This window comes from Staurois parvus, unplaced genomic scaffold (genome assembly GCF_062004578.1).
Source record: "Staurois parvus isolate SC_StPar_1 unplaced genomic scaffold, SC_StPar_1.0 ptg000195l, whole genome shotgun sequence".
In the NCBI taxonomy this organism is placed as follows: Eukaryota; Metazoa; Chordata; class Amphibia; order Anura; family Ranidae; genus Staurois; species Staurois parvus.
The window spans coordinates 10,847,058-10,870,955 of record NW_028317991.1 but is presented as its reverse complement, the minus strand read 5'-3'; the positions used below and the strand labels follow the sequence as shown (position 1 = coordinate 10,870,955).

Sequence of the window (23,898 nt, the reverse complement as noted above, 5' to 3'; positions counted from 1 at the left end):
ATTTGAAGGTCTCCCTCAGGGCTATGGATAAGGGGGTACCACCAGTCCTCCTGTATGGGGCCCAGGCCAACAGGGGGGCCCAGGCAGCTGGGTGAATTGGATGTGGGCAGGGAAGATAATCGGCATGCTGGGAGGGACTTTCTGGAACAGATCCCCTATATGGCTCCCTATGCATCAGCTGAAATCTGGCTTCTTCTCCTCTCCCTCCCACTGGCTTTCAGCTGCTGCGGGGAGAGCCGTACAGAAGGATCGGTTCCCCCACCGCACCCATCACCCTCCCTGTGCACCAAACGTTTCCCCCTGCTGCCCTGGCTCCCCTGTGTGCTTCCACAGGGCTGTTGACTTCCCACTTCTCCTTCCCACTGGCAGCTGCAAGCACACAATAGGATCCTTCAGGATGGAGAGTGAGGGAAGGGTCCCATAAATATGTCACATTTACTAGCCCCTTCCATTCCTGAATGAACACAGTGAGTGTTCAGTACCAATCACTCACTGTGTTCATTTATAACTGAAGCATATGAAACTGTTTTTTTTTGGGGGGGGGGGGGGCTGTCAGGTTGACTATATGGGGCCACGTGGTTTCTAACAGCAGCTCTGGTCTCCCTAATGCCGATGAGCCCTGTGAACATTCTCCTGGATGACCATAAACCCCACTTTTACAACTGACGAGCAAGTTTCAACCCACTTTTGTCAGCCCTTCCTACCTAATGTCTGCCATACTGATTAAAGCAGACCTAACTTTTGTTCTCTACAATGATGGATTGACATGTTTGCATTATTGGAAGACAACACAGTATAGGCTTCAGCTCCCTTTCATCTGTAAGCTTCTCTTCTGAGTGGACAGGTGTATTTGCCTTTCCAGCAGGATACACCATAAAATAAGCTTTCCACCTCATTCCTTTAAAACTGACCACAAATAAATTAAAGTGTGGCTGATTAAAGTGTTACTAAACCCAGGACCCTGCATTTACTATATCTGGTCTCCCAGGACCCTGCATTTACTATATCTGGTCTCCCTGGACCCTGCATTCACTATATCTGGTCTCCCCGAACCCTGCATTCACTATATCTGGTCTCCCCGGACCCTGCATTCACTATATCCGGTCTCCCCGGACCCTGCATTCACTATATGTGGTCTCCCCGGACCCTGCATTCACTATATCTGGTCTCCCAGGACCCTGCATTCACTATATCTGGTCTCCCCGGACCCTGCATTCACTATATCTGGTCTCCCAGTGGCTGATTAAAGTGTTACTAAACCCAGGACCCTGCATTTACTATATCTGGTCTCCCAGGACCCTGCATTTACTATATCTGGTCTCCCCGGACCCTGCATTCACTATATCTGGTCTCCCTGGACCCTGCATTCACTATATGTGGTCTCCCCGGACCCTGCATTCACTATATCTGGTCTCCCAGGACCCTGCATTCACTATATCTGGTCTCCCCGGACCCTGCATTCACTATATCTGGTCTCCCAGGACCCTGCATTCACTATATCTGGTCTCCCACAGTACACAGAACATGGAAATGCAATTATGTTAGTAAATATAAACTGCAAAATACCTTTTCTCAACAGCAGTATATAGAAGTCTTGTGAATTCTATCAGTGTCCAGCTGAACAGTGGTTAAAGCTTGTAGGAGCAGTTTCCATTCTCTCCTGATTGTCCTATGAGGCTTCAGGACCTCTGACCCTCTGTCTGGACAGTGCTGATTGGCTCTGTGCTGATCACATGCACTCTCCCAAGAAAAAAAAAACTTTCTAAGCAATACATACCAAACTGAGCATGTGCAGCTTGCCCTGAAGGCTCTGTTCTATCAGGGGAGGATCAGAGAAGACAGGATCACACAACATTTGTACACATGGGAGAGGATTAACCCCTTAGGTTCCACAGTGAGTATAACAAGCATGCTTTACTGCATATACAGACTGATTTTACTGTTGTAGGTTTAGTAACACTGTAAGGTGGTAATTAAGCTCACTTAGTGCCTTATCTGCATTAAATTAGCCTCAGAACCTGTGTAATTAATATGTGTTTGGGTTCAAAGAGATTAAGTGGCAAACCTACTATAACATCACTGCAATACAGCACACTCTGCCTGAAGGCTACTGACACCTATTACCAGTGACTATTTCTTTTTTAGATTTACATGTTTTGCTGCATTCCTGGTCAGGTTTTAAGACACCTATGTAGCAAAACAGGAATTAATATTTAATGTTCAAACCTACTTCCCATCTTACATCATTCGATGTAAAATAGTAGGTACAAGTGGCAGCAGATTTGGGCACCACCCTTGTCAGTCCTCGTGTCTTTCCTTCTGACACTATCTGGAAGCTGGGTCAGACAGGTAATCAGCTCAGCTCGTTCTCTTCCATTGGCACTCTGCTAGTTTCCAGTGCCCGGTGCTTTATGGAGCAGCTTTGTTAAACTACATTTGTCCCGTGCGGCTTCTTATGAACAGAAACCCAATACAACCTCTAAACAAACAGTAAGGTAAGTTTTCTGCTCCTAAAACCTTATTCTTAACTAAAACTCAGATTTTATACTTTTTTTTTTTTTTTTGGCTAGGGTGGATATTGAAAACTAAGGCAGCAAAATAATCAACTTTGCAAATAGCATTTATTATGTATATTGTTTTGTATGCATGTATAGAATTGTGACACTGGAGCTTAAGTGATAATCTTTATTGGTTAAACTGAAATGGAGTTATGAGCAAAGCTTAAAAAAAAGGGCAGTATCATTGACACAGCATAGATGTATTACTCATTGATCCTGCAAGTCTACTTCCTATATGTCATTTTTAATTATTATAAATGTTTTATTTAAAGTAGACAACAAGGAAGTCATCATATAGAGCATGACATATATTGTTTAAGACAACATTGCAGTCTCATTACAATCGTAACATGAAGTGATTGGCCAATTCCTTCATATTAGCCCAAATAGCAGAGTACGGCTGATCAGGGTGCTAATTTTTTTCATTCTTTGAACCATATTAGGCAATCTGCTATCATTTACTAAGGGTGAAAATACTTCCTTGACATTGTCCCAATTTTTTTCTTTTATCCATCAGTTGAGGGGAAAAGGAGAGTTCCACAGGAAAGTGTGGCATGACTGGGTATAAGCCTATGCCAATATATAAATATAGTGATTTAAATATACTATATTCTGATCAGTGGTGTCCCGAGGCAGGTGCGGGGGGTGCGGCCTGCATCGGGTGACACCTACCGCACGGGGTGACACCGGACCCCGATCCACGAAAAGGTAAGTTGTAAAGCAAGCCGTCGATCCCTGCAGGATGGATCAGATCTGCAGATTGGGGAGCATAATGGATCAGAGTCCGATCCATTATGCTCCCCAATCCGCAGATCCGAACCATCCTGCGGGGATCGTCGGCATGCAACCTATACGGGGTGACACTGGACCCGCTCCACGAAAAGGTATGTTGTAAAGAAAGCCGACGATCCCCGCAGGATGGATAGGATCTGCGGATTGGGCAACATAATGGATCGGAGTCCGATCCATTATGCTCCCCAATCCGCAGATCCAAACCATCCTGCGGGGATCGTCGGCATGCAACCTATACGGGGTGACACCGGACCTGCTCCACGAAAAGGTATGTTGTAAAGAAAGCCGACGATCCCCGCAGGATGGATAGGATCTGCGGATTGGGGAACATAATAGATCGGAGTCCGATCCATTATGCTCCCCGATCCGCAGATCCAAACCATCCTGCGGGGATCGTCGGCATGCAACCTATACGGGGTGACACTGGACCCGCTCCACGAAAAGGTATGTTGTAAAGAAAGCCGACGATCCCCGCAGGATGGATAGGATCTGCGGATTGGGGAGCATAATGGATCAGACTCCGATCCATTCTGCTCAATCCGCAGATCCAATCCATTCTGCGGGGATCGTCGGAGGGGGTGTCACCAAGTGAGTCGCAGTGAGTGACACTAACCCTAGGGACGCCTCTGATTCTGATGTATTTCTAAGGCCAAGAATGTAGGAATAAGAAAATCAAGAGGGGGTGAATGGAAGGACAGGAAAGGAGAGTGGGTGGGTGTGTGGGGGGTGTTATTCTAAATGGGAGAGCAGAGAAGGGTAAGGGGATATAACGTAGGTAGATAGAGGGAGGAATATGGAAAAACATAGAATGTAGTGCTGGGGAAGGAGGTCACTTTTTATGTTGCCCATAGTTACACTTTAAGTTATTATAGCCCATGTCTAGGCAAAACCCATTTTTACTGACTTCCCCACCGAGACCCGCCTTCTGGATCCATCCTGAGAGTACACCGTAGGAGAGCCAATGAGAAGAAGTCCAAGTTATTTAGGTAGTGATATGGACAACCAAAGACTGACCCCGCCTTTTGTACACAGAAGAAAAGGGAAGACTTGGAACCAGAACGTCACGTGGCCATGGATTTAGGTTAGTAAATGGGGAATTTTAGTTAGTTGAGTTAGTTAGTTTCTATGCCAGCAATTAATTAAGCTGGCCATAGATTACTTCCATTTTGGCTTATTTAGTAGAAATCCAACCTGTGTGGCCTGGAAGGCATCACCTTGGCTCAGCATAAGTCTAAAAATTGACTGAGCCACATTGAAAAATGACTGGCCAAACAGCGACTGCATCCTGTCAAATCAAATGCAGTCACTGATCAGCAGCACGACTGTATTTAAGCAGCCACCACATGGTGAATGGGGGAATCGCTATGGATGTGGGAATCAACAAATTTTCTCAAGTTCTGCTCTTAGGCTAAAGAAGAGATAATATAGCATTGTATTGCTAGCTTTAGAGTGGGGTGGGGGAGTTGGCCCTTAAAGCAGAATTTCACTCTTTAAATCAACCTTGATTTTTGTGATCCTTATGCTGGTAGCATTAGTAAATAGATAGTATAGTATATTATATTTACTTGTTTTAAACTTCAGTTACTTTCTGGTTTTTAGGCTCAGGCAAATGATATCATACATCACAGAAGTCTTCAGGAGGGAAGGAGGGGTTTGCTGAGCTAAGCACATCCTCCTGCCTATATGCCTGAGCTAAGGGCTGATGGATTCAAGGAAGTAAATGCTACATGAACCATCTGCCCTTATGCAAGATGGCCACAGCCAAACATTCTAGGGAGGTGTTTTTCAAAGTGATTTCTTAGCAAAAAAAAAGCACGGATGCATGGGGGAATTTTTCTCTGAATAACAATAAATTCATTAAATAGTATTTTTGGTTTGCAGTGCTCAGATGCAGTGTATTTCCACTTTAAAGAGGCAAGATTTTATGGTGTCAGCCAATCATGCGATAGGGGTCACATAATTGGGAGCCAGTCCTGCAAACTTCCCCTCACTGTTACAGAAAAAAGCTGTCTCTGACAGCTCGGTCACTGTGCAGTGAACCCTCTGACAGCCAATCACGGCGTTCACATGACCCTAAATCCTGTCCCACCTCCTGGCATCACAAACCCCTTAAAGGCCTGGGAGGCGCAAAGGGGTTAAAGTACACCAGTTCTAGCCGGGCATGAAGGGGTTTTTAAATCAGTAAGTGCGAGTACCAAGACAAAGACAGGGACTTGTGCTTTTTGACCTAAAACATATCATTAAAGATTTATTTAACCTCCTGCCACCCACATTGTGCATATCTGTGACAGCAAAGAATTTAAATAAATCTTTAATCACATTTTTATGTCAAGTTTAAGTACTGGACCTGCTTTTGCCTTGGTATTAATGTTCTTTGAACCCTGGCCACTTATGCTGGCCATACACTGATCTAAATTTGGTTTAGCAAGCTAAGGCCGAATTTTGATCAGTGTGACTGTCCTTCTCGATCGGCCAGTCGCTCTTTTGTTTAACTTTTGTCAGATATATGTTGAAAATGATTTCTCAATCAGCAGCTGCAACCGGTAATCTGTGTATTGGAGGGTCCCATTGTCAGAATATAATGTCCTGCTGACTGACAGTCTATGGCCAACATTAGACTTGGAAACTAAAGGTTGGTTCCAGGAGCCAATTAGGCTCCACTTCATAGCTGATGGGAAGAGAAGTGAGCAGAAGGAGAACCTGATCAATGGTCTGCTTCACCTTCATTGACCAATCAGCAGGCTGGGGGTATTTTCTTGACCAAACGTGAACAGAATAGGGGTCCTTTGGTAGGTAGAATAGTTCTTGTATGTGTGCATCAACTCTAAGTGGCTTCTATTTTTGCCTATCTCTCTTGGTATAAGTATATAGTTCACAATCACACCATAGACCATCTGGAAGAGCTCAAAGCTGAAGGACTTTACAATGGTGGTTCCTTTATTATAGACACATCAAAAAAAAGAAGTTCTTACATTTCCTGCGAATGATTGAACGTCTGTTGGAGCTCCATATATGGCTGCCTGTGGAGAACATAGTCAGGATGCTTCATAAATACTGCATGGAATGTTTAACATCAAACAGATGTGATATATACATTAACCATTTGTCCTGAGTCAAACATATAAACATTTGTCCAAATGCTATGGTCTGCCCTAATTTAACTGGATTAAATCACTGTATTTATAGCCCATCCGGACAGCATAAATAGGAACCTGAGTTCACAAAAAAAAAATTTTTTAAAGAACCACCATACCCCAGTAGAAAAAAAAAACATTAGAAGCACTATGGACAGGGCTGTGCATAGACATCATGTTGAGCTAGAAGCACCTGAATGATGATGTCCTTTAAACCAAGCCCAGCCCCTTGCATCATGTGATTATATTAGTAAAAACTGCAATGTGGTATTGGAGGAAGTATGCTGAATATTTTTCATTCTGTTTGTAAAGACCACCAGACTAGAGAAAGGAAATATTGTTTCTTGAGCTGTAGTGTTTTGACTCCCTCAATCCCTGATCACAATTTCTCCTACAGAGATTTGCTGAATTTAACCACAAATATCCAGAGAGGGGGCAGAAGATTGCAAAAAAAAAAAAAAATGTACCGCAAGGATGGGCTGTATACCACTTGCGCATATTTGCACGTATTTATGCGTATAAACATGTACATGTATGCACACTTAAAAATGTATTACGTTTTATTTTAATCAAGCGAGTGTGGCATATGTGCATATTTGCACATGTACAGGTGTACACACATAAGAAAAACCGACTGGCAATGCAGATTTTTGCATTTTTTTTTCTTACTGATCTATATGCAGTATGTGTACATTGAAAACAATGGTTTCCAATTACATCAGTAAAAAAAAAAAAATACTCGTATGCCTAAAAATGCTGTGTTTTTTGGCAGCAGTGTGCAAGAGGCCTACCGGTTTAGGCTAGGTGTGCTCCCTCCCTTCCTTACACTGCTGTTCTAGGTGCTGGCCTAAGGGTGCCATTTTGTTAGACACAGCCCCAATTATTGTTGATTGTTGGAATCCATTCTAGTTCTACCTATCCTTGTTGTCTACCCACCTAAAAGGAACTATTTCTCAGATATTTTAAATATGAGATTTGGGAACACAGTAACAAATATCATAAAATATAGCTTTAATCATCTATTTAAAAAAAAAAACTAGCATTTACCCAAAACCATAAAATATTATGGGGTCCCAGCAATTTAGTAAAAAAAAAAAAAAGTAAACAAATATCAACATCGACATTTGTCACAAAAACCTCCTTTTGCACACTCCTTTTTGACAATAATCCGCATATGAGGCAAATCATACTATAGACCAGTGGTCTGCAAACTGTTGGCCCTTTGCTTCCATTATCCCTGAGACACCACTATTCCTCCCACTGATATGAGCCACTATTCCTTCCACTGACACCAGTGATGGGGAGCTATTCCTCCCAGTGACACCATTGATGGTCACTATGCCTCCCATTGATAACAATGATGGGGCACCATTCCTCCCACTGATACCAATGGTGGGGCACTAATCCTCCTCCCTACTGACTATAGAAGCTACAGTATGTAATTTTCTTACTCACAATGACAATCATTCAAAACGGGGTAGTGTTTACTCCCATTACTCCGCCTGGCCACATTTTGCCCCCCCCTAAAGTCTGAAGGACCATAATTTGGCCCTTTGTTTAGATAGTTTGAAGACCCCAGCTATACACATTAAAGTCTTATCATCCAAAAATGGTCCATGTCTGCCTGTCTGGGGAGGGCTGTGGGACCGCTAGTCGGCCGATATGGGCTTTCCTCCCTGAGTGCTGATCATATAGCTAGAAGGATCAGATAACAAGACTTATCAAAGTTTGGGGCGATCTCCCATCTCAGACGAAGGAGACCCCTGTTTAAACCGGAGCTCCACCCAAAAGGGAAGTTTCACTTTAAGGCTTTGTCCCCTGCTCCTCGTTAAGGATTAGCACCTTTGGGGAGTGGGGGGGGGGGTCGGGTACCCGAATTTGACAGGTACCCGCTCCTACTTCCGGTGCGATCACCTAAGGCAATTGGAAGTGGAGCTTGTCCTTCCCCCTCCCCGTAGTATTCTGGGACACGTGACAGGCCCCAGAAGACTGGGGGACCATTCACAAAGTGATCCAACCAACACCACCACCCCTCTCCCCCACCCCCCCTGCAGAGAGAGCCTGACACCAAACAACACCCCCCCCCCTGCGGAGAGAGACTGACACTGACCAACACCCCCCCTCCTCGCAAAGAGAGACTAACACCAACCAACACCACCTCCCTTCCCCCCCATGGAGAAAGACTGACACTGACCAACACCACCTCCCACTACCATTGCCCCCCATACACCAGCCAGCCCCCTCCCCCGGCAAGAGAGAGAAAGACACTCGCTTTCACAGTTCTGGACATCCCCGGGAATGAGAGTCGGGCTCTGCATACACCGTCAAGCAGCCCGAAGTCTCTGTCGGATCCCACCTGGTCCCTATGCCACTTGTGTCCCCCTTCTTCCGTCTCTTCTGCCCCCCCTGAAAAATGCCCCTCTAGGCAAATGCCTTGCTTGCCTTGTAGTAAACACACCCCTGGTTGTGAGGACACCACTGGACCGAGGGACAGGTAAGTGTCTGTATTTTAAAAGTCAGCAGCTACAGTTTTTGTAGATGCTGACTTATTTTTATTTTATTCAACATGGAACTCCGCTTTAAGAGGATCCTTCTAAGTGGTTCTGACAGTTATTTTCAGGGAATGCAGTATCAGTCCAAATTGTTATATAGCGGAATTTCTGTGAATAATGACATACATAAACGTGGTCATTGTGTACCAGTACTTTCTTCCTTTTGCATTGTACTGTTTTACCTTTGTGTCATTAAAACTTTAATAAAAAATGATTGGAAAAGAAAAGTGGTCCATAAATCAGAGCTACACTCTCTAATAATAATTCACATTATAGAGTCTTCAACAGAACCTCAATGCAGGAGCAAATGTAAGTCCCAAATGCTGAATGATGAGTTCCAGGGATAGTCTCCTAATATAGCTGATAAATTAGATATCAATATTCATATAGAAAGTGACACTAGAAAAATCAGCTTGTATCTACAGCGTAACTCTACAACCAGTTGACTACATTATATGAAATCACTGCTTTCATCTTGTGAATAAATGGACCACAGAAATCATGATGCACTTGCAACAGTTTCCTGCCATGCAGACTGTCCAAATGTTTAGAAATGGTTAACAGCAAGTTAGTAAATCCACCAAATTGGATGCACATTAGTCCATGAACCTTCTAAACTGTCCACAGCAAGGTGAAGAAGTTCACAGAATGGTGATAAGGCGAAATCCAATCACTCACTCAAATTGGCATCACCCTGTTCTATAATTAGGACTAATGTAATAAAGCCAATTACACTAATGACAGTGTAGATAAGATGGATTTCCTTCTTTATTTCCTTCTTTATTTCCTTTTTTTTGTAATTTATATATATTATTTGTTAGTGGCTTTATATTATTTATTTAAAGCTTTTTTTTTGTTTCACAGAAAAAACAGCAACGTTTATTATTATGTTTATTTGTGGTTATTTAGTACATACAGTGTATTTCTTCCCCTGTTTGTGCTCTTTGTTTTTGATGTGAATTTTTTTAGTCTGCGCTCCCTAAATCTATGTATTACTGACAAGTAGGGATGAGCTAAGGTTCGAACCGAGCTCAATTCATATGATAGCAGGCTGCTGGCCCAATCAACTGCAGTAATGGAATTCTTCCCTTTGCAGCCACATATTAACCACTTTATAAATAGTCCCCGCATTCACTGCCTGTGCGCGCTCCCTGGGAGTGCGCAGTACCGCGACCCGGTGCCTGCTTTGTCCAGAGGAACACAGATCGCTGTATGGGAATGCTGTGTGAGGTCCCGATTCATGTGATCCCTGATTGGCCAATCAGTAATCACATGCATAGTAGTAAACAAGATGTCGCTTCCTGACATAATTGCTTATTACTTGTGAAATCTGGGAATGATCATAGAGGTCACATGGTACAAGGCTATTTACAACAGCCTTGTACCATGTGACAAGCTGTGGCCAATCACAGCTCTCACAGTATTTCTCAATGGCTGCAGGAATGCAGCCAGAGAGAAGGAGAAATGATTGCTTTTACAGCCTTTATGGGTGTGAAAGCAATCAGTGTAAAAAAGAAATAAAAAATCTTCATCACCCCCCATGAGTAGTACTGTACTGCTACGGTGACGGTATGTTGAAAAAAAACTAATAATATAAAAATTAAAATTTTTTTTGAAAAATTATAATTTTTGGTTATAAACTATTTTGTTTTTTTTTTTTACTAAAAAAATAGCTGAATACATTTTGGCCAAGATTTATGAAGAAAGATTATTTATTTGCAAAATTTTATTAAAAAAACACCTTTTTTCCCAAAATGTTTGGACTTTTTCATTTATATAGCAAAAAAAAAAAATCCCAGTGGTGAATAAATACCACCAAAATAAAGTTTTATCTGTCTCAAACAAATGCTAAAAAATTAATATGGGTACAGTGTTGCATGACCGCGCAATTGTCATTCAAAGTGTGATAGCACTGAAAGCTGAAAATTGGCCTGGACAGGAAGGGGGTGAAAGTGTCTAGACTTTAAATGGTTAATGAAGGGGGCGGGGATGCTCGTGACATCATTGACCTAATAGAATATATATATATATATATATATATATATTTATTTTTATTTTATCAAAAAAAATGTTTTATTAGAAAAAATGTTCAAAACCAAAGCATTTCATGTACAAAGAAAACAATATGCTTGTCATTTTGTAGCATACAGTATAAACCACAGTAGATATGCGTAGTGCAGAACAAAAAAATTTGTTTCGTTTCATTTCGATTCGTTATAATAATTTTGTACACTTAAATTGGTCTAATTCTTGACTCCATACCGCTTCCTTCATTGACCTCGTCTCAGCTTTGTGCCCTTAACACCCCATGCACACTAGATGAGGTTCTTACAGTAATTAACACTTTGAAACGATCTACGGCCCCAGGTCCAGATGGATTCTCTGCCAGTTATTATAAACATTTTGCAGCACTTCTCGCACCGTACCTGGTGGAGATGTTTAATTGGGTCCTACAAGGTAATAAGTTCCCCGATGAGTTGCTTTTGGCTAACATGTCTTTGAAGGATCACATATGTTTTCCAGGAGGCCGGCATCTTCAGTGTGGGCACCCGGCTGTGAATGCTTGCGGCTTGACAGCCGGGTACCCACTGCACATGCACGAGTGGCACTTCATGAAAGGTCCTGTAGTCTTCAAGTGTCCCAAAAGACTACAGGGAGGGAGGGAGGAAGGACACCGTCCGATTCCGATCGCCTAGACCAGGGGTAGGCAACCTGCGGCTCTCCAGCTGTTGCAGGACTACGTCGGGCCTCCACGCGGCTAGCGCCTCGGCGTAGCGTCTCGACGTCCAGGCTGTGTGTGCGCACGTAACGTGTAAGCAGGAGCCTGGACGTCGAGACGCTACGCCGCCGGAGCCACATGGAGGCCTGGTGGCCATTATTTCATCTTCTAGGGTTAGTTCAACCCTTACACCTGGATGACACGTTTTTCAAAGTTGTTACTATTGTCCTTAATAAACAATTGATTCTTTGAATACTACACTATGGGCGTCCTTCCCTGACTCCCTGAGAGGAGTACCTTTTTGCAGAGTCCTATACTGAGAATTCAGGCCTTTACCAAGAAGAGGAACCCCCCCCCTTTAAGCAGGAGACCCCTTTCGTCCATCCAGCTGTAGGAGACCTCTGGCTACCAGGATCTGCTTTGGATTAGCACTGTATCCTTAAGGGAAGATCAACCCACTTTGACCGGACCAGTTCTCTCCTTGATTGAGGATCTATGGGCTTTGATGCATACCGCTTACTTACATCTGTCTTCTGTTGAGTGCGCATTTCTGCTTTTCTTCACGGACCGCCACCATTGATTTTCTATTTGTCATCTGGCACGTTTTTATGAATAGACTTTAGTGGACTTTCTTTCAGACTTTATTATCCAGCGCTGCACTTTTGTTGATATCATTTACAAATACGTCATTTTTTTCTCTTGCATTTTAGCCTGGTGCCTTTTTCCCCGCTTTCCTTTTTATGAACGTATCTGCCGTGACTCACCCAGAGGCAGAGGCCTCATTTATGACCTGTATCGCCTGTCACTAGCTGCATACTATGCCTCTCTTCCCTGCTATAGAATCAAATGGGAGGTTGACTGTAATACAGCATTCTCTGCTGAGGATTGGGACACCATGGTGGATAATCTTTTTTAGGGGATCTAGATCGTTATCAGTCCATGAGACAGCCCTTAAGATCCTTACCCGTTTCTACTACACCCCATTTAAATGACATGTTATGTTTTCGGGAGCCTCAACCCTCTGTTTTAGGGGTTGGGGCCTTGCTGGAACTCTCATGCATATGTTTTGGGCTTGTTCCCAGCTATGGAGGAAGATTTTAGAGGTCACGTCTGCGTTGGTGGGATCTCCTGTTGATCTATTATTGCAGATGTGTTTACTTGGTTCGCCTATCCCGGGTGTCTCTATGAATTTGATGAGATTGACCCATACTATTTGTGTATCCACCTTGTGGGCAGTGGCATTACATTGGAAATCCCCTGTGGTCCCCTTGGCATCCGTAATGCTGAGAATTGATATGGTGATGCTTATGGAACGTATACCCTGCTTGATAGGATGCATCTTAAGTGGGATGTTTAGAAACTGCACCGGCATATATTGTTAGATTGGTTATTTGCTTGCGATATACACACTTGTTGTTTCTGCTGATGCTGATAGACCATGTTCTTTTGTTCTTTTTTCTTGCTGTTTTGATCTGACTTCTTTGTTTTATGCAATTTACAATCATTTGTATATTTTGTACTGTCGCATATGGTGATATACTCTGTAGATTAAAGGTCTTTCATTTTTCCAATAAAAAAAAGTTTGTAAACCTAACAAAAAAAATTGTCTAATTCATTTGCGGAATTCATTTAGTTTATTCCTTTTCAAATTCGATTAGAATTTTCCTAACTCGGTTGAATTGAATTCAAATGAACCAAATTCGGAAAATTCAAATTGCAATGAAAATAACAAATCGGCATTCAAATTCAAATTTATTCTATTCCACATTCGTATTTCGGAAGTTATATTCTTTCTATTCTATTGTTTTTGCTATTCTTTTATTTGATGTTCTATTCTATTCTATTCTATTCAAATTCTAATTTATTCTATTCCAAATTCAAATTTCAGGTGACGGTTATATTCTGTTTTATTCTTTTCTTTTCTATTCTATTCTAGTCTATTGTATTTGAATGTATTCTATTCAAAATTAGAATTTCAGAAGACAGTTATATACCTTCCCTTTTATTCTATTCCATTTTTTTTCTGTTGTATTAAATTAATTTTTCTATTCTGTTTTATTCTAATCTATTCTATTCCAACGCTAATTTATTCTATTCGAATTTCGGAAGATGGTTATATTCTTTATATTTTATTCTACTGTTTTCTATTTTATTCTTTCCTATTCTATTCCTTACTTTTCTGTTCTATTCTATTCAAATTTGTGGTATTTGAAATGTAAATTTCGGAAGACAGTTATATTCTAATTTATTCTATTCTATTGTCTTTCTATTCTGTTGTTTTTTCTATTCTATTCTTTTCTTTCATTTTCTATTCTCTTCTTTCTAATCTAGTCTCTTATTTTCTAGTCTATTTTATTCTATTCTTTTATTTTCTATTCTATTCTGTTTTACTTTATTCTTTTCTATTCTATCACTTTATTTTCTATTCTATTCTATTATTTTCTATTCAACTTCATTCACTTCTTTTATTTTCTATTCTATTCTGTTCTAGTTTACTCTGTTCTTTTTATTCTATTGTTTTATTATCTATTATCTTCTTTTCTTTTCTCTTTTATTCCCTTATTTTCTATTCTATTTAATTTATTCTTGTTTTCAAATTTAATTTGATTCGAAATCAATTAAAATTTTGGGCAAAATTTTGTTTTGTTATTTTTTTGGATTCATTTAAAATCGTTACTATTGTAATTCAGAAGTTCATATACTTCCGAATCTCTGAATAATGAAAAATTTGTCCAAATTTAGATTTGGAACAAAATGAACCGCACATGTCTAAACCACAGCATATCTGTAAGTAACAACTTAAAACATAATGCATACATGTAAATGAAACAACAAGGACAGCTGCTTATCTGCTTCACGCAGCATTGACACGTAAAAGCCTAACCATCATCAAATCCATTGGAACAAGACCTGGTACATCTATCCAATTTGTCTATAGTTTCTCAAATTTACGGGGATGACCCCTAAGTAAGCGTATATGACGTTCTAGTCTCAGGGTATCTTTGACACATCTAATCCTCTTCTTTAGAGAGGGTGGATCCTCAGATTTCCAGAGCACTAATATTAACTTACGAGCTTCTACTCCAGGATACCCAAAATACAGCACTTAGGGTCAAGTGAGATAGTAAACTGGAAGACAGAGTTAATCGTGTCAGCCACCCCCTTCCAATAGGTATGTCATTTTGGACACTGCCACAATAAATGGATCAAGTCTCCATGGTCCCTTCTGCATCTAGTACACAGGGAATCTGTCAAAATTCCCATCCTATGCAGCAGGGGCTGACTGGCAACTTTTGGCCCAGGGGGCAAGGACAACCCAGAGGCCCATGGTGCAGCGACTCGGCCCCCATCCCACTTTCCCTCTTCCCGGCCTCCTCCCGACCCCTATCCCAGGCTGAATCTCCGCTCCATGTAGTCTCTGCTCACTTGGCGGGTTGGACTAAACAGTTCTCACTGCAGTGACTCCAAGTTCCCGAACTGGCCAACAGGGGGCAGCCGGGGGGCTGCAGTGGTGACTTGTTACACCTCTTCACCCAAAAGCCTTTAGGCATAGGTGTGCACAGCCTATTCCATTAAAGTGTGCACCCCAAAGCTGAAACACACATATATACATACTGTACATACATACACAGACACACACAGCCACCACAGGTTGAAAGAAAGAAAATCACCCATTATCACAGTCAGTCTTAATGGGGGAATCTCTTCTGCCATACTACTGTATTCTGACAGTGGGAGGTTTCCCCAACATCAGCATACAATGACTACTGCTGGCGCAGACAGTGATTGGACCAAAAAAAAACCCTGACATGCTGGTTGTGCTGAAGTTGATCCATCGATCAACTTCAATGCAACCAGCCTGCCCATAGACGGATTGAAATTTGGCTAGTTCCTGATGAAAATTTCAAAGAAAGAAAGCATCAGAATTCCTCTTACATTACAGGACTCACTTGGAAGCAGGAGAGAGAATTAAGGGGGGAGGCTTCACTCACAGTGGATGGTTGGATGGATCGGCAGGCTGCACCTTTCCTCTTCCTGCTGCTGGACTTCAAACTTCCCACCTACACATCTCCTTTCCCTGAGGCACAGCACTGCCGGGGAGTGTGAGCAGGGCAGACACAGGAGGAGAGGGCAGGAGGATGAGCAGAACCATCTCTCTCTTTCCTCTGCCTTCTGAGTGTGGGGGGGGGGGGGACTGAAAGTGCTGGCTCTGGTCTGTGGGAGAGAGATGCTCTCAGCTCAGAGTCGTAGTTCAGCTTATTGCATTCCACCCACAGTGGCATTAAAGCGGCCCGGGGGCAATTGCCACCCTACCTCCTGGCCCAGTCCTCCCCTGCTATGCAGTCTGTGTGGAGTATAATAAATGCATAGTAGAATGTGTAGTTGTGACTATTTTTGAGATACATTAAGAGAGCAAGTTACCATGGACTGAAAGACTTCCTCCCAATGGACCTTTCTCATTAGAGCTTACAATCTAAAAGGGAGGGTCAAGTGATACAAAAGGTAATGACTGTGGGGATGGGCTGATGGCGAAAGTAGAAATACAGTTGTTGGGTGGAGGATGGATAGGCTTCTCTGAAGGGAAGGGTTTTCAGGGATAGGTGTCATTCTGCCAAATTGGACTCTAGCTATTGAATCCTGAACTCTTTTAAGATGTTTTTCTTTATTCCACATTTTCTTAATGAGGTTATACATTGGGTACTGCTTGTGAGGATTGCCAAACACCATGGATTCAAGACCCAATGGGATTTAATGTTGTTGAGTAGAAAAGAGCATCAGGGAAGGAGCAACCAGGTGCATGGCACCAACCAAATGTTGTAACTTGGTTGCTAAATAATGGATCCAAGGATCGGGAAGTTCCAAGCCACCCTCATCCTTAGAAAACAGTAAATGATCCAATTTAATTTGAGGGGTACAGTCTTGCCATAGCAGTGTACGAAAAATGGAGTTTACCACTCTTAAGGCTTTCAAAGGAATTATAATTGGGATGTTATGTAGAAAACATAATACTTGGGCATAAGGATCATTGAATATGACCATATTAGGTAATATATATATAGAATTATTGACCTAATAAGGTCCATTCCCTGTGCTCAAAATAAGTATATAAAAACTAATAAAAAATAATTTCAGAATAGATACAGATAATGATTTTTTTCATATACTTACTATTTCATTACTTTACTATGGTTATGTCCTTTGTTTGTATAAAGTGTAAATAACACTGCATTCCAAGCTGAAACGCACTTTATAAAGCCTGGCACAGATCACTCTTACGACCATGTTCTTGAAGAAGCCGCACCAAGGCAAAAGATGTCAAGGCACATGGCAAATACCAGGACACCCAACTGACCTGAGAGCACTCCCCCCCCCCGGTGTTTGCTATGAGACCTAGAGCAGCTGCTGAATATTCTCATATTTTAGACATTTTTGGGATAATTCTACTTTGGATAGATGGTGATATAAATCTATTCATTGTTCTACCATCTGTTTACTTCTGCTATGGATATTCCTATCAGGGATACAGATCCACGCATGCATATTTTGTTAGGCTTACTGGTATGCCATTACACTCTGGTCACACTTTGGATTATTTTACACAACATGGAATAGTCTTATATATACTGTCATTAGTGCATTTTATTACAAGCCCTAAGTATAGAAAAGGGTGATCCCAGTGTATGCAAGTGCTTTATCACCACTCTGAACTGGTTCACCTGTGGAAAGGTTAGAAGTGTAGCACCCTCCTAGTACAGCTAGAGGGAGCTAGACCCCAATGGTTAGTCAGGAGCTGGTTAGCTGCTCAGGTGTAATAGCCAGAGGGGTCAATTGTGGTCAGGGCTGAGAGAATCTGCAGGGCAGCCCCAATAGAATTTTCCCCTGCCCTGAAGCTTTCGGAGGAGGACATTGGAGGCACTGGATGGATCTGAGGAATGGCTGGCTGCATTCTTGAGCGACCTCAGCAGAAGGCTTGGCAAGGGGCCGGGACTCCCTTAAAAGTGTAGGAGCCTGCTCAGAAGCAGGAGAGTGGTGGTGGAAGAAAAGTGTGGAGGAGGAATATGTGAGGTGGTAGGAGGAAGGCTGCCAGGAGACCTGGTGAGATGGGGCCTGCCTGTGAGTCTGGAACTGGAAAAAAGGAAAACTTGGGACTCATTGGCCGAGCGAAGACTACCTGTATGGCAGGGAAGGAACAGCCCAGCTGACAGGCTTGGTAGCAGCAGCCATCTCGCCAGCGGTACAGGAGAGGATCTGAGTGAGTACATTTGCAACCCCTTGGCGGATAGGGGAAGGAGCACTCTGGTGGGAAACCAGATAAGCCCCCTACTAGTGACTGTTTCTTTTTTAAAGGAATAGGAGCCAGATCCCCTGCTCAGGAAAAGTCTCCAGATTGCTGGGGGAAGAGGAGTTCATCTAGGGTCTGGGGTGGTACAACTATGAGCTGCTGGTTAGCACTCCAACAGAGACTGCATCAGAGTAGGAGAAGATTGTGAATAGTTTGGTTCCCTTGGGCATCCTATACCCCCCTTACCCTATCCAGATTCTGATACCCTCAATAAACAACAAAACCAATGCTCAAGGACTGATTTCTGTCTCCGGATGAAAGCTAGTTTAGAAAATGCTAAATGACTGGCTGTGCAGGACTATAGGGGGACCCAAATTCATCAGCAATCCAGAAGGGGGTATTGCTACATGAGGGTCATAGACTAATGTGCATCTCGTTCGGTTCAAATCATTTGCCATTAATCATTACTAACCTTTTGGGTTGTCTGCATAGGATGGTCCTGCTGACAGCTTTTTTCTTGGACGTATGAGAGGAACTTTCCAAAAGTGCAGGTAGACATAAAAATGCTTTTCTTTAGTTGGGTAGGGGAAGGCTAGAGCCCCGTCAAGATTTTTTTTTGTCCTTGTTTGCAGTTTTTTCAGAACTTTCTGTCTAACTGTAAAACCCGCAAGCGGACTAATTCTTCTCCACTCCATCCAAATCTGGAAAAACGTCATTGCCTTGACATACAATTTAAAGGATGAATTCACCTTCCTAAAAAAATAAGAAATGCACTGTTTCCAGGTAAAAAAAAAGTGCATTTGTTATTTTTTTTTTACTAGGAGCCAGGGAAGCATTACACCCATGATCAGCAGATCCCTGGTGCCATGCGGGACTCCTGTGGACTTGTTAGTGTATCTGTCTGCTTGTACATCATATGGGCAAGCAGTTACACATTGACAGGAACAGACAATGAACTACCAGGAGGGCTCAACAGTGTCCTTGTAGTTCATTGAGAACTACAAGCTGAGAGCTGTAAAGTCTGTTGGTACTTGCAGTTTCCATTCACAGGATTCTGTGAATGAATGAAGAGGCCAGGTGGGCAGAGCCCCGCATGGTTGCTTGTTTTAAAAATAGGGACAGCGAGTATGGGGAGAGGTTCCCCCACTTGCTATCACTGGATGCAGCAGATCGGGGAGACACTGCAGGAGTGGGAACATGTTACATGTTCCACCCTAAAAATGGGTGGAACATGTAACATGTTCCCAAAGGTGAACTTATCTTTTAATGCTTCTTTTATATGATGCATTTAATCTAATATGGGTAGAGGGGTCCTTTAAAAAAGGTGATGCAGGGGCTACATCTGGTCTTGATGGGCAGGGAGTGATCATGGCTCATGGTAATGTAGCAGCAACTATGTGAAAACATTAAGGGCTCATTCAGACTTGTCCCCTATGGGGTGTTTCAGTAACAGTTAACATACATTATGTTGAGTGTTAACATGTATTGCATTAGAGCACCTTTTTCAAATGGATGGGATGCTGACGCATTCGAGCAGACAAATATTCTCCCATAATGTATAGTGACTCTATTTCGATGGGTCAGCCAAGTTTCCAAGCCTGCTAGTTTTTCTTTGTGGATAGACTGAACTGGTGTCTGAATGGAGTTCTACTTTTAGCTGTGTGTACATACAGTATATCCAAACATGAAAGACCTGGCCCTGTGGGTTATAAGTGGAACGAATATACCGCCAAGAACTGCATTTGTATAAAACTACTTTTTTTATATACTATTATTTTTTTTGTCTTCATAAAAATGTTTTAAATATCTTGCCCTGCTTTTACTAAATATTTCAAGGTAAACCCAATATTTGGTTATCTCATTGACATCTATTTCTTCTGTCCACAGCTGTCTTTCAAAGTTTCTAGTATCCTTATGGATTCCTTAAATATCAACATGACTTTAGTGACCGTCTTTGGGGAACAATGCGTCCAGTGTTCAACCAATTTCTCCACAAATAACATTGAGCGGAATGAAGACCCACAGAAACTGCTCTATATTCTTCTGCTTATTATTAGCTTTGCCTTCTTCACCTTGGTGGTGATGTATTGGCATATTTCCTCTAAAAACAGGGATCATTCCATGGATTTCTATCACCAGTACATAGTCGGAACATGGAAGGAAGATAGTCTCATCCTGGTCAATCACGGGGAAAGATCTGCACCTTTAACTTTTGCAAACCAAACTGTGATAAGCAGTCATCTCATACCAGAACCTGGACCATCATCCATGTAATATTTTTCAACATATATAGTCAATATCTAATTTGTCATATAGGTGACTGTTCACAATATGTTATGTGCTGCTTTTTAAAAGATAAATGCATCTTTAACCTAAAAACTAGAATAACTCCAGCTCTATATAGCAAAAATGTGAATAACCGGACTCGTTCTCTACTAGTGTTGCTGTTGATTCCTGGACCTTAAACACAATCACTGACTTTTGCTCATCAAAACAATGGTATTCTACCTATAAGAGAAGAAAGCAAAGAGAGAACCAGGACCATGTGCCTTGAGGATAGAACATTATTTTCCTCATTGCGCACAACTGGCTGAACTTCATGTCATTCATTTCCCTAAGAAGATTTGAATGACCATATGTGGACTTTCTATATCTATCTTTTTGTTCAGGGCTGTCACCTGGGCAGAACAGCCAGTGCTCCCATAGATGTCCAAAAGCAGGGGGAGCCATTCAGAAGGGATGTGAATCTCACACACCACCCTGTTCAGGGGTGATCCTTCTTCCTCCGTCTGATTGATGGATCAACTTTCAAAGATGTTCATGGCTTTACTGTAAAGTGATCTCCTATCAGCCTAAGTCAAGCCAAAAGGAGGGAAGGAGAAAGGAAGTTCAACACCCAATACAGGCAGATGTTTCTAAGAAAAAGTAGAATACCCCTGGACTGTCCTACCCTTAATACAATCTGCAGAGTATCATGACCAACTTATTAAGTTTTAAGTGTTTTAAATCATAAATCACTGGCCCTCAAGTTCATAGTGTAATATAAGGGGCCCAATAGATGAACAAAGGTTACCATTTACCACCATTGTGAAACGGGCCTTTACTGTAGACCATAACTGTGAAAAAAGTCAAAATGGCTAGATCTCCACTGAGAAGGAAGTGAAAATAGGACTTCTCTGTAGACCAGAAATGTAAATGAGCAGGAATAGGCCTCGTTCACTGCCACTGTAAAGCAGATGAAAACTGGCATACACTATAGACCAGGGGCTGTCAACATATGAGGTATAGGGGGCCCTAAATGTAGCCCCCTTAAGGGTCGCAACATAATATTTAGTCCAGCCAATGCTATAGATGACCGAGTTGGTCAGAGACTGTAGTCATGACAAGTGTTATTGAAGGGTCAAAACTTGCTGTAGGAGACTGCCAAACACAAAGAACATGTCATGTGGGATTTCAGGAGAGCACTGCCATTTCTACCCCTTTGGAAATCAATGCTCTCATTCCCACTGCTGGGGATCTCAAATGACCACATAGCAAGTACTGAAGGGTCACATGTGGTCATTTGGCCATGTGTTGGACACCAGAGCTATAGACAAATCTAACATAATAAAAAAAAATAATAATAAAATAAAATAGCCACCAATGTGTAAGAATTATACATTATAGGGGTGCAATATAGACTGATGACGACCAGCAATGGCAAAATTGGGCATTATTAGCTATGGAATACAGGCCACTGGACACCAACAGTGCCAGGTGTTAACATCCTTAGTCTCAGACTGATGTTGGAGATGTGGTCATGTATGTTGGTCTCCTTTGCACATCTTTCGGGCTTGCCCTAAATTTACAGCCTTCTGGTGAGAGGTACATAGAATATCTCAACAATTTAAAAATGTTCAGATCCCCTTTGAACCATCCATTCTTTCTCCTTCATAACAATTCAATCTTCGCTAACATTCAACAAAAATCAGTTCTGAGACATCTCATAAGTGCAGCCAAAGCTTGTATTCCAGCTTATTGGCACAAAGAATTTCTCCCCTCAGTCCAAATGTGGCTTAACAAAGTAGAAGACATAAGAAAGATGGAATACTTAACTCATTCTCAAAAAGAAAAATCAGGTGTTCTTAACAAAGCATGGTTCTATAGGTCCCAGGTTATCTCTTGAAGAGAAGGAAAGCGCCTACTGGTGGTACAATCCTAGCAGCCATAATACTTCCCTTTCCCCACATTACCCTTTCTTCTTCCCCAATGATATGACCTTATTCATTTCATCCCTCTACCTCCCCAGGGCAATTTCTGGTTCTATCTTTCCTGTCCACACTAACCAATGGTCCCATTATGCCTCTCTTGATCCTTTCAACCATCATCCCCACCTTCATTTCTATGTTTTCTAACACTATCTTAGATGAACCCTTATCCGTATAGATCTCAACCATCAGGATCCTCCTGAGACCTCTCCTTCCCCCTCATCTCCCTGCCCCGGTTTTATCTATGAAAACTGAGCTCTATAGCCAGTGAGCATAAAAAAAATAAATACCAGGATCATACATTGACGAACTTGTTAAAACAAATAACTACAACCACTTATGGCTTATTACGATGTACAGTACATCCTGGATCTGATTCTCACATTGAGTATCTTTGTTGTATATTGTCAAACAAATGTGTTTTCGTATGAACTGCCTTGAGCTCAGTACACACAAGTCGAATATCAGATTCAACAGAAACCAGCCGACATTCGGTCCGTGTGTATGGCAGCCAACTTCTGTTGTAGGGGCATGACGTAAAAAGGTCTGCCGATCGGCTTCCAATTAGCACTCTCAGTCAATGGCTGAAAGAGCTGACCAGTGTGTTCTAGCAGAGGGGCAACCTTCCCCTGTCAGGACACAATAGCACAGCGGGGGAGATCGCTGTACTAACACCGCTTGTGCTGGTACATTGATCTGTCAGTTTTATTTCATTCAGCCCGCCGGGTTGAAGGACAAAAAAACTGAGAGTGTGTATGGGGCATTATAAATGATGCTAAACCTGCAACTTAAAAGGTCAAAAAATTGTGCCAGGTGTTATAGAGCAGTCATTGATGAATGAATTTTATTATATAGGGTCCAGAAAGTTCTGTTGGTGGTCCCACTCTTGTTACCATATTGGAATGAGCCCAGGGACTGACAGGCCTAGACATCACATAAACATTGATTCTAGAGAAAAACGCGCAGTTCTAGCAACCTGATAATTCCTTACTAATCCACTCTAAGTGTGTTTTCATTTTTTATTGTCTCAAACTCTTTAAATAATATCTGGAAGTGAAAAGAAAGCATTTCTATCAAAGGGAATAAGAATTGGAATTATTCCATCAATGCCGTAGCTATAAATGGGCCAAAACATTATTCCTGCCGGTCGTCAGCAGGTCTGTACTGTGTAAGGAATCAGTTGAGCTGGAGATTATAGTGGAAACATTCCGGTGACAGTAAAGAACGCCACATACGTATTGTACGCCCTTAACATTCGGGAGATTCACTAAGCCACTTCCGTAACCCCACAGTCTGTATTTACAGTACATTAAACAGACATGCTTCCGAATCTGCGTCTCAGTTATGTAACCATACACGCAATCTGCACTGTGGCTCTTGTTACAATCATGCCAGAAGTATGTTAGCATGTTCAGTATATTGTCATGTTTTAATGGAAAATAAAAAAACACAACTATTTAATGTTTATTATTAATTCCCTGTTGCTATGTTTCATTTTTTTTCTCTTAAATTAAAGGAACGCAATTACAGATTATGTGCAAAATGTAGTTTATGCATAGAAAAAGAGATGCCTTTTTAGGAGACCATGTTGCCATTATTAAAATGCAGATGAA

At 41.9% G+C, this 23,898-nt stretch overlaps 2 long non-coding RNA genes across 2 annotated transcripts in view; one reads left to right on the top strand and one right to left on the bottom strand.

Annotated features, from left to right (window-relative positions):
* The window catches only part of LOC149461706 (uncharacterized), a 94,336-nt gene extending 87,964 nt beyond the window's left edge, over positions 1-6,372 (bottom strand). Inside the window, exon 1 of the long non-coding RNA XR_016312800.1 lies at positions 6,323-6,372. This is a non-coding gene — a long non-coding RNA (uncharacterized LOC149461706). The remainder of the gene's footprint in view (positions 1-6,322) is intronic.
* Positions 2,270-23,759, top strand: LOC149461705 (uncharacterized). Its single transcript, XR_016312799.1, has 2 exons — positions 2,270-2,495; positions 19,926-23,759. It is a non-coding gene; the product is annotated as an uncharacterized LOC149461705 (long non-coding RNA).
* The last annotated feature ends 139 nt before the right edge of the window (positions 23,760-23,898 follow it).